The sequence below is a fragment of the Eretmochelys imbricata genome, chromosome 7, assembly GCF_965152235.1.
Source record: "Eretmochelys imbricata isolate rEreImb1 chromosome 7, rEreImb1.hap1, whole genome shotgun sequence".
Lineage (NCBI taxonomy): Eukaryota > Metazoa > Chordata > Testudines > Cheloniidae > Eretmochelys > Eretmochelys imbricata.
Window position 1 is genome coordinate 31,242,748 of NC_135578.1, and position 12,161 is coordinate 31,254,908.

At 50.7% G+C, this 12,161-nt stretch overlaps 1 pseudogene; it reads left to right on the forward strand.

Annotated features, from left to right (window-relative positions):
* Positions 1–424: 424 nt before the first annotated feature.
* On the forward strand, positions 425–9,474 carry LOC144267492 (actin, alpha skeletal muscle B-like; annotated as a pseudogene).
* Positions 9,475–12,161: the final 2,687 nt, after the last annotated feature.

The window sequence follows — 12,161 nt, forward strand, 5'->3', positions numbered from 1 at the left end:
ATAGCCCCGCCCAACAAATTGGTCCAAATCCCTCCAATGGCGTCGGATGTCTGAGTTCACGCCGTGGTTGAGCGTGGTTGGGGTATCCCCCATGTCAATCCAGGGCTAGGGCGATCCCCCCACTGTACGGCCCCCCCAACCCTGTATGGGGGTCAGGGCATTCCCATACATGCTTCAGCTCCCCCAGCCAGCGTCAGGGCACCCCCTGCACCACATGGCTCCTCCCCAGTCCCATGTGGGGACCAAGGTGTCCCCCAACCACAGGGACCCCCCATGTCAGCCAGGGGGACAAGGCACCCCCCACATGGACCTCCACCCCACTGGGTAACAGCAGGGTCAGGGACATTCCCCACATCCAACATAGTGCAGAGGCACAAAGCCCCATCACAGCACTGGGGGCCCCACACTGAACATGGGGCCCAGGATGCCCTTGTCCCACTGCATGGCGTCCCCACCACAGCACTGGGGGGCCCCTATGCCCAATGTTGCCCCCTGCGGCAGCCCACCACAGCACAACACCCCTCTCAGTACTGCAGGGTTCTCCACATCCAGTATGAGTCCCCTGGACATTGCCCACTGCATGGTGTCCCCATCCTATCCCCACAGGGGCCCTGGGGCTTCCTCCTCTGCACGCCGCCCCCTCTCCAAACTCACACCCACACTCTGCTCTCAGGGTGCTCCTGAAAATGTGCCCGATACTCCATTATACCCGGGAGCATAGGGCAGTTCCTCACGTGGCATGATGCCCTCTATATGTTGGCATAGGGCTCAGACCCCACAGCAGTCAGGTCAGTGCACCCTCACACTGCCCAATGCTAAGGTCATGCTGTTACAGCAGACAAGGCAGCTCCCCCATTACCTCATGAAGATCCTGACTGTGGGGCTACTCCTCCACCTATGGCTCCTGGTGGACATGAGAGCGGCGGGGCGGACGAGAGAGACATACAGTAGTTGAGACCGGGCTGGGGCGGCCTTCTGGGTCTGGGGAGGTGGGGCGGGGGGGCATTGGAGCTGCGGCAAGCAGGCAGGGTGCAATACCGCTGACTGCCACTGGATGGGGGTTCTGGTCCTTGCAGCACATGTGTTGCAGTGAGCAGAGAGCGGAGGTTCACAGCAGAGTTCAGATTTCAGGAAAGCTATAGGGCAGCCCCAGAGCGGGAGAACAGGGAAAGAGGTGGAGAACTGCAGGAGTGGAGGCAGCACATACTTCCTGCAGCACGCGGTTTACGCCCCCCCCCCAATGCTCTAGACTAGCCAGGAGCGCGGACCCTAGGGTTGGATTCTGGGTCATGGGCGCCTGGAGATATCAGAATTCAAGGCCTCTCCTAGCACTTCTCAGGGCACACTCCCATCCACATCCCATCTTCCTGCCACTCTGCTGCGTCCTCACCTTCCTCCCAAGCTGAGGTGGGAGCCCATGGGCAGGTGGTTGGCCAGCTTCTGTCAGCTCTGATTGCACCATCGTTAAGTGTCCAGGCTCCCTGCTGCATCCTTTACCCTGCTCCCTGCCTGACCACACCCCGGCCCTGGCTCTGGCTCTGGCTCTGCAGCCAAGTGGGAGATTGCGTGGGACACCAAGGAGAACTTGGATTACGTGGCTTTGGACTTTGAGAATTAAATGGACCTGGCCTCCTCCTCCTCCTCTCTGAAGAGCCACAAGCTGCCTGATGACCAAGTCAGCATCATTGGGAATGAGTGCTTCTGCTACCTCTTCCAGCCCTCTTTCACTAGGCAGGGGGCTGGGCTGGGCTGCAGCTGGGTGCAAAGGGTGGCTGGAGATATAGCCATGGGCAGGGGTGAGCATTGTGCAATGCAAAGCCACGTAGACCTACCATAAATTGACCAAGTCTTCTGAGTTGGGCCATCCCTCCTGGGGGACTAGCTTCTCTGCTCCCAATTGCCAGGCTGGTGCTGCACAGAGCAACCTTCCTCTGTGGATCTCAGAGTGTTTTAACCAGTTCATGAAGGAGTCCTGGCTCCCAATCCCCTGCTCTAACCACTAGACCTCGCTGCCCTCCAGACCTTGAGATAGAACCCAAAAGATTTAGCTCCCAGCCCCTCCTGCTCTAACCCACTAGACTGCACTCCCCTCCCAGAGCTAGGATAGAACCCAGGAGTCCTGAGGGGCCAGGTAAAGAGGCACTACACTGAAGGGCATTTTCTAGCCAGGAGTCTGACCGACGCCATACACTGTCCCCTTTTCTACTCACAGAACCTGTCCCTGCCTGCTCCCTGGTGCGGAAAATTCAGTATCTATGAGTGGGGATGGCTCTTCCTCAGCAGTGGAAGGGTCAAAGCCTTCTCAGATGCAGCCAGTAAAGACCTCTTGATAAGGAAACAAGACTAAGTGACCCCTTTCATACACTATGGAGAGCCAGGCATCTCATCCTTAAGGAGCTTAAATGGGGCAGAAGGTACCTGTGATCTTCTATGGCCAAGGAGGTGCTGCTCCTTGAGAGCTGTAAATACCAGGAAGCAGAATGGATTTCAGCTAAGGGTGCTATGTCTTCTCCAAGTGGAGAGGCATGGGGTTGTGAGCCCTGGAGGCAGAACAGGTGCAATCTCTCAGTCCTTCTATAAACATGTTCCAATGGACTGTCCATCACCTGGAGATTTTATCTCCAGATTGTGTCTAGAAGGTAGGATGCCCTGGGTTCTAGCCCCGGCTCTGTGTGGGATCCCCAGACACAATCTATTCCAAGTAGGAGTTATGGGCTCAGTGGAGGAGTGACTGGGTGAAGTTCTCCAACCTGTGTGCTGCAGGTCAGATTACATGATCACCATGGTTCCTTCTGGCCATGAACATCTATGACCCCTACCTTGCAGAGACAATATCTAAGAGGTGAGATAGGAATGGAGTCACCCTATTCAGTCCTTGGCTTCCAGGCACCTATTGTATCATATGCAGGGCCTTGGGGCAACTAGCATGGGCCGGCTTGGAAAGGCTCCATGCCCAAATATTGCCCCACTGGTGCACAGATCCATTGATTTTCAGAAGGAACCATTCTGAGCATCTAGTCTGATCTCCTGCATGACATAGAGCAGAGATCCTAATGCAGTGATTCCTGCCTTCAGGCCACGGCCCATTATTTATTTATAATTTAATCTGTCTGCACAACAGCTAGCACAACAGGGTCCTGGGCCGTGGCTGGGGCTCCTAGGTGCTACCACCATCCACACAATAAAAATAAAGTATTGTGGCAATGCTAACACTGGCTGGGAACTGGAATTTTCAGCCCACGGGAAATTCAGACATCTTGGAAAAAATGTAATTCCAAATTGGACTGAAAAGCTGAAATTTTGAAATTTCCTGTGAAATAAAAATTCCAAAAATTTAACTGATTTAGTTTTGACATTGATATTATATTAAAATGTTAAATATTACTTTTAATATATATTATATAATAATACATGTATAACTATAATATATTATCATTACAAAGCATTAAGATATGGAGTGGAGATTTCAGGAGCTCAGTCTGTTCAGTTTAAAGAGACGGTTGACGGGTGACTTGATCCCAGTCTGAAGTAGCTTCATGGGTAAGAGACATTTGATAACAGAGGGCTCTTCAGTTTATCTGACAACAGTCTGTCAGTATCCAATGTCTAGAAGTTGAGACTAGGCAAATTCACAGGAAATAAGTTGTATATTTTTGACAGTGAGTGTAATTAACCACTGGAACAGCTTACCAAGGATCAGGGTGGATTCTCCATCATTGGCAATTTTTACATCAAGATGGAATGTTTTGCTAAAAGAACTGCTCTAGTTCCACCAGGAATTATTTCAGGGCCATCTTCTGGCCTGGGTTAGACAGGAGATTAGATGAGATAATCACAGTGGTCCCTTCTGGCCTTAAACATCTATGAATCTTAAGTCAACATGAAATGTACAAACCATTTCCTTGCAACAATGTCATTTAGTTTCAAATTTGATTTTGATATTCATTTAAATGTATTATATACTATATATTAAAATTAATAATATCAAAGTAAAAACTAAGTGAACCCAAACAACACTGTTATAATGAAACTCTTCAACTTTTTCCATTAAAAAATTCTGTTTGAAATAGATATGTTTAGATTTTGAGAAACCTGCATGGTTGTTTCTTTTCTTTTAACAGGAAACTGTTCTATCAAACTTTTTTGACCTGCTCTAGGTAGGGTTTAGGGTCCTCACCCATCAATCATGACCCCTGGGTTAGACACTATACAAACATGTGCTTCCTAAAGATTGCCCCACAGTGCTTTATCCCCCTTTCCTCTCAGACATGGAGTCAGCAGGCATCCATGAAACCACCTACAACTCCATCATGAAATGCGACACTTACATCCATGAGGACCTGAATGCCAACATCATCTTGCCCAAGGGCACCACTATGTACTTGGGCATTATCAAGTGCATGCAGAAAGAAATCATGGCCCTAGTGCCTAGCACCATGAAGATCAAGGTAAAGGAGGTGGTAGGACTCAGGGACTTTAATGGGGAGATAGACCCACATTAGAGGATTATTATGCAGAAATTTATAGATCTTAAGGTCAAAAGGAATAATCTAATCTGACCTACTGCATAACACAAGGGTTACCAGGTGTCTGTTTTTTTACCAGAACACCCAGTCTAAAAGAGATCCTGGCGGCTCCGGTCAGCACCACTGACTGGGCCATTGACTGTCCAGTTGGCAGCACTGCACACACTGCCCCTGCCCGTTCCTACGTGAAGGGGCAGCCAGGGGGCTCTGCACGCTGCACCTGCCCCAAGCACTACCCCTACGGCTCCCATTGGCTGGGGACCACAGCCAATGGGAGCTGTGTGGGAGGCACCTGAGAACAGGGCTTGGGGGGTGCGCAGAGCTGCCTGGCCGCACCTCTGCATAGGAGCCAGAGGTGGGGAATGCCGCTGCTTTCGGGAACTGCTTTCGGTAAGTACCACCCGGAGCCTGCACCCCGACCCCCTTCAGGGCCCCAACCCCCTGCACCAGCCCTGATCCCCCTGCCACCCTCCGAACCCCTCAATCCCAACCCAGAGCACCCTCCTGCACCCCAAACCCCTCATCCCTATCCCATCCCAGAGCTCACCCCCCCAACTAGAGCCCTCACTGCCCCCCCACATCCCAACCCCCTGCCCCAGCCCTGATCCCCCTCTCGCCCTCCAAACCCCTCGGTCCCAGCCTGGAGCACCCTCCTACACCCCAAACTCCTCACCCCCAGCCAGAGCCCTCACACCCAGAGCCCCCTCTGCCCTCCAAATCCCTCAGCCCCAGTCCAGAGCCCCCTCCTGCACCCCAAATCCCTCACACCCAGTCCCACACCAGAATTCACACCCCCAGCTGGAGCCCTCACCCCCTCTCGCATCCCAACCCACTGCCCCAGCCTGGAGCCCCCTCCCACACCCATAACACCTCATTTCTGGCCCCACCCTGGAGCCCACTCCCCCAGCTGGAGCCCTCACCCGCTCCTGCACCCTAGCCCCTTGAACCAGCCCAGTGAAAATGAGCCAGTGAGTGAGGGTGGGGAAAGTGATCAACAGAGGGAGGGGGGATGGAGTGAGTGGGGGCAGGCCCTTGGAGAAGGGATGGGGCATGGGCAGAGTCTCGGAGGAGGGGCAGGACAAGAGTGTTTGATTTTGTGCAAGTAGAAAGTTGGCAACCCTACATAACACAGGCCAGAGAATTTCACCCTCTTACCTCTGTATTGAGCCTAATAATTTCAGCTTGACTGAAACATCTTCCAGGAAGGCATCCAGCCATGCCTTCAACAGAGTATATCAACAGAAAGGGCTACTTTTCTGTGGCTATGCAAGTGTTGGTGCATCACCAGGGACACTTCCCTGGTATCAACGTGGGCTGGCCAGGGAAAGTGCACGCTGCTCACATCTTTAAGAACACAGAATTGAACAGAAACCTGCAGGCAGGGACATTCTTTCCTGACCAGCGGATTACCACTGGTGCCGTTGAAAAACCAATAGTAATTCTGGGGAATCACTGAGCCTCTCTCTTGTTCCCTTGGCTCTTGAAGCTGTAACACTGGCCACCTTGACAGCTCCAAGGAAAGATTCACGGACAGGCTCAGCAGGGGTAGAATGACAGTTGAATGTGCTGTCATAAGATTACAGGGACGCTGGCGGCATTTACTCACTAGACTTGATCTCAGTGAGAAAAATATCCCCATGGCTACAGCTGCCTGGTGTATCCTGCATGATATCTGTGAGGCAAACGGAGAAAATTTGCCACCAAAGTGGAGGGCAAAGATGGAGTGTCTATCTGCTGACTTTGAACAGCCAGCCATAGGAGCCATTAGAAGAGCTCAGCGTGGAGCTATGTGGCTGAGGGAGGCTTTGAAAGGGTGCTTTAACGGTCTGCCACAATAATGTGCTATGCTGGACTGTGCTCTCCCTGGCCCTGAAGTTTTAGGGGGTTATGAGGAATTGTGTAGTGCTTGGTGTACAATGATAAATATCACCCTGTCTTTTAAAGAACCTATGAATTACACAGTGCTTCCTGTGCATTTATAATTCTTACAATGTGGTTTGCACTGAACCTATGGTCCTGTTCAATTAAAATTAATGTGTGCTTTGAGGAGCATGAGGCATTCTGCTGTATATGTTATGAAATAAATAAAGATGAAATTATTTCCAAAAACTAAAAATGCATTGCGTAACAAACACAGTGCAAAGGATAATATGCAATTACAAACCAATACAGTGTAAACTTATAAAATAAATTAACAGAACGTCACAATTAGAATGCTAGAAAACGTGTGTGTCCATTTCAGTCCATCTCTACCAAATATACACCTGCCGTGCTCTCACAGGTCAGTGTATGTGAAACTGTAGTTCTTCTTACTGTCCCCCAGTGCAGCGTGGGAAGGGTAGGGATACGGCCCAGGATGCCACATGGAATGTTGGGAGGCATAGGGAGCTGTTACCAGAGAGTTCTCCAGGAACTGCGAAGGATGGCACGTCCATGATTGTTGGTCCTGTAGGTCAGCTAAAATCTGCAACCTTTGTGTTTGCTGCCTTAGAAGCCCCCTTACATCTTGGTGCATCTCCATTTCGCTTTCCTTTTCCTGTTTGGACTCCTGGACTCTTTCCTTCTCCAGGCTGTCTGCTATATTCACCCTCCAGGCCCTCTGTTCATTGTCCGATGTAGCACTGGATTGCAGGATCTCACTGAACATATCCTCCCTAGTCTGCTTCTTTCTTCTCCTCCTCAGGGTGAGGTATTCCACAGGAGTGGAGGAGGCACCCCTCAAAGTCACAACAGCAGCAGCTCTAGATACAACAGATATTTCATTGGATTTACAGTCACAATGGAAAGCTTCAGAACTCCCTTTCCTTACACCCATACAGGTTTTAAATCAGACACTCTTATTAACAATTCAGTTTTGGAGTGGCTCTGCACAGCACTGCTCAGCTACAGCTATGGTGAGTATGGCCCACGGGGGCGGTAGGGGTGAGGGAGAGGAGGGAATTGTTTGATTACATAAAACAAAAACCATTTGGCCTCTATTTCCACAAGTACAAGTACAGAGCAATGGCACTGTGGACTGGCACTGTTTTCCACCTGTGGTGGTGATTTTAGTTGACATCTGACTCCTGAGGGTGACAAAGGCACAGAAAGCAGAGCTGCTGCTGGCATCCCGAAGTTGCCTGGGCCCATATGCCACTAGCCTGTTGACTGCAATGGTGCCTGCCGAAGTCATCGTGGACTTGTGTGGGAAAGTGTCCTACCACAGAGGAAGAAATATGGCAGCCAACCCTAGAAACCCTCAGGAGAGGATTGCAGAGTACCTCTATGAAAGTTTCAATTAAATCTCTCAGGACACCCCTATGTACATAAACAAATGGCTCCACATGACCCTCCCTCCCACTTAAACCTAGAGGGGAATGAAAAGCAGACAACCACTCTATCTCTGTTGTATCATTACATCTTCTAGTATGAGCAAAATAATGAAAAGCAAATATCTGTGTCCTGATATCTTAGGGTTGGGCCAGGTGCCATCTTCACATTTAAACTTTTTAAGGCAGAATTAATGCACACACTTACCCAAGCTTCCTTCCCTTGGATCAGGCTCATCTGTGTTCAGCTGGTGGGACTGGCTTGACTGCACCGCGGTGTTGAAAAGGCCCTGGCTTGTGGGATAGCTGGACTCCCACCCGCCACACGTCTCTTCTCCTCAATGTTCACAGCAGAGGTCTCGGTCTCCGGCTCCATTGAGATATCCACGGTGGTCTGTGGGGGCTGATGGGGTTCTCTGCTAAGTATGGCATGAAGCTCTTTGTAAAAACAGCAGGTCAGTGGCTTGGCACCAGGTCAGTGGCTTGGCACCAGCTCAACTGTTGGCCTCCCGGCCTTCGTGGTATGACTGATGCAGGTCATTCACTTTCACACAGCACTGCTGCTGACCCCTATGTACCCTTTCCCCTGTGAAATCTTCTCATAGATGTCCATGTTTCTATGGCTGATCCATAGCTGTTTACACACAGCCTCTTCTCTCCACAGGCCCAGGAGATCCAATGTCTACTCCAGGCAGGAGCACTTCTAGTGTGTAGCTGGCACCATCAATCAGGTAATTGCACACAACAGGGAGAGCTCCTAGATGTGCTTGCTAAACTGGGCAATCAGGAAAAGACATTTCAAAAATACACAGAGGTTTTAAAGTGGTGGTGGGGGAGCTTCTGGTTTCTGTGACCCCTAGACAGTTAAGTTCACAACTATGACCAAATCAGTCACTGTTGGGCACACATAGGCCATGCAGTGTCTACACTCGCACTGTATAGACCACAGCATATTGACCATGGCTCAACACCTTATGGGGAGGTCATGTTACCACGTTGCAGCAATGGGGTGCTTACGTTGATGGGAAATAAAGTTGAGTGTAGACTCATGCATAAATAGGTTGACACAAGGTGACTTAACGTCAGCCTCACTTTGCAGTACAGACCAGGCCTAGCAGATAAACACATGAGATCCAGTGACTGGAAGTTGAAGTTAGACAAATTTAACAATGAAATAGGACATGATTTCCTAGCAGTAAAGGTGATGAAATACTGGAAGCGCTCACTAGGGAGGTGGTGGACTCCATCACCTGGAGTCTTTCAAAGGGGATTACATCTCTTTCAAAACCGCCATGCTTTAATCTAGCTTCTGGGGAAAAAATCTACAGCCTCTGTGTACAATTCAGACTAGATGATCAGAGCTGCGCTTTCTGGCCTTAGAGTGCATGAATCTATACAGAAATTGCAAGCTCTCCAAGGGCTGCCATCTCCTTTGCACAGAAACTAGCACAACAGGGCTGGGCCATCCAGCTGTTACCACGAACAACACCTCTTCCTGTCTCCACTCCATTCAGTGTAAATAGGCTGACTGGATGGGTGGCTCCATCCTGGCGTCCCTCTCTACTTTCTAGCAGATGTGGATCAGCAAACAAGAGTATGATGAGGCGGGGCCGTCCGTTGTCCACAGGAAGTGCTTCTAAACTGCATTTTCCTGTCACAGCCAACAATTTCACCTTGCTGGGTGCTCAGGTGTCTCGGCCTATGCTCTCTCCATGACATTGTGCAGCTGGAGCCATCTGCCATGCAAAGGAAATCAAAATCTAAGCAAACTCTCACTCCCACAGAGGGCAGGTAGAGATCAATACACAAGTGCTTAAATACCTGAAAGTTTCCACCGCACTTTCCCTAGTGCAACTTGTGCCTGGGGCAGGTCCGATTCCATCAGCACCACATCCTGCAGCTCCCACCATGTCTCCTTCCTGTTGTCTTAATGGAGCTTTTTTTATTCATTAGATTTCCCCCATAAAATGTTTATAGAAGGGCACTTTCCTATCTGCACATCGCATATGCTCACGGCTGCATTCTTTCTCCTGTCTAGATGCAGAGTTCAGTTCTATTCTGGGCAAGGCCTCCTTCCTGGTGCTCCTTGTGAGATCAGAGGCGGCAGCTGGATTTATCTTAGGTCAGGGGTGGGCAAACTTTTTGGCCCAAGGGCCACATCTGGGTGGGGAAATTGCATGCAGGGCCACGAATGTAGGGCTGGGACAGGAGGTTGGGGTGTGAGAGTGCGGGGTGGTGTGCAGGAAGGGGCTCAGGGCCAGGGGCACAGGAGGGGTGCAGGACGTATGAAAGGGCTCAGGGCAGGGGGTTGGGGTGCAGGAGGAGTGCGGGAAGGGGCTCAGGCAGGGGGTTGGGGTGCAGGAGGGGTGTGGGGTGTGGCAGAGGGCTCAGGGAAGGGGTTTGGGGGCAGAGGGGGCTCAGGGCAGGGGACTGGGGTGCAGGAGGGGTGAGGGATGTGGCAGGGGGTTGGGTGCAGGAGGGGGCTCAGGGCAGGGGGTTGGGGTGCAGGATGTGGCAGGGGGCTCAGGGCAAAGGGTTAGGGTGCGGGGTGCAGGAGGGGTGTAGGGTGCGGGCTCCGGCATGGCGCTGCTTACCTGGAGCGGCTCTGGAATGGCAGTGGCGCCGCTAACACAGGCTCCCTGCCTGCCCTGGCCCCGCGCCGCTCCTGGAAGCGGCCGGCACCACGTCCCTGCAGCTCCTGTGGGAGGAGGCGGCAGAGGGCTCCGCGTGCTGCCCTCGCCTGTGGGTACCTCCCCCGAAGCTCCCATTGGCCGGGAAAGGGAAACCGTGGCCAATGGGAGCTTCAGGTGTGGAATCCACAGGTCCACAGGTGAAGGCAGTGCGCGGAGCCCTCTGCCCCTCCCCTAGGGGCCGCAGGGACTTGGTGCCAGCCACTTCCAGCAGCGGCGCGGGGCCTGTGGGTGGCAATCCCGTGGGCTGGATCCAAAACCCTGAGGGGCCAGATCCGGCCCACAGGCCGTAGTTTGCCCACCCTGCCTTAGAGGCAAGGTTGCATGGCTGCTAGAAGACAGAAAACCCTTTTGAGGCAGCATTGTCCAAAACACTGCAAATCAGGATGCCTGGCTTCCTTTCTATAAACCTGCGATGTCCCTTTCCCTCTCTGCACCTCAGTTTCTCCTCCTGCCCTATGACTTTTTAAATGGTGAACTCTTCAGGGCAAAGAACTGACCTGTTCACAGATTGTTTGTACTGCAATAGGGCCTACTCTGTGTCTATACAGACATAAAACAGTGCATGCCATGCAAATAGTGACTGGTGAACAGCGCAAATGTGACATATGAATTGGTTGCGGGGGATCTATTTCCTACTGTACCCCGAGTCTACGAAGGGGTTAAAAGAATTGAGAAATATAAAACAGAGGAAATAACTTATTTTGTGTGTCAAGTATAATAACCAGCAAACAAGCAGCTTTGCTTATGACTCACGCAATTTAGCTCCCATTCAACTGCCTGGGAAAGCAGGGACGTTCTATTAAACTAATCCTCATCCCCCTAGAAAGGGGAAAGACTCCACTGCTGTACCTCAAATGCCTACAAAGAGCACTGGTAAGTGTACCCATAATTAGAAGGTGCCCCTTTAACAATGAAGGTGATTAACCATTGGAACAAACTCCCAAGGGAAAGTGGTGGATTCTTCTTCTCTTGCCATCTTCAGATCAAGACTGGATGCTTTGCTGGAAAACAGGCTTTAACCATAGGTGAGTTATTAGGCTTATTACAGGGGTAACTGGGTGAAGTTCTGTTGCCTGCACTATACAGGAGCTCAGACTAGATGATCTAATGGGCTCTTCTGGCCTTACCAAAAAAATCTAGATGATTTACTAATCTTTCTACCTGTAATTGCAAAGAGGCAATTTTAGCTTCAACATAGCTGAGACAAAGATAAAAAATTGCCTTTGTAAAGGTAGGCAAACAGCTTTTAAAAAGTCCCTCCAGTCTACAACTACTTTGGTCGAATACTAATTCCTATCACCCTCCTCAGACTCCACTAAGCAAAGGGGTAAGAGTCTCCTTTTGATATACTTTGTGCATCCTACACCACTTTCTGTCCAGTCCGTTTCACTCGGTGCCACAGTATAATCAGTCAGTTTCATCTTTTTGTGGCTGGTCTTTCACACACAAACTGGGGAGGAAAACAAAAAGCTGTTTTAAGAAAATATGAAATGAAACCTGAAACTACTCTGAAATTAAAAACTCAGTGTGTGTCCCTCTGAAGAAAAAATATTATGTGATTTGGGCTGACGTCACTTAGTAAAAATGTGGCAGAACAGAATCCAGGAGTCCTGGCTCCCAGCCTCACTTTGCTC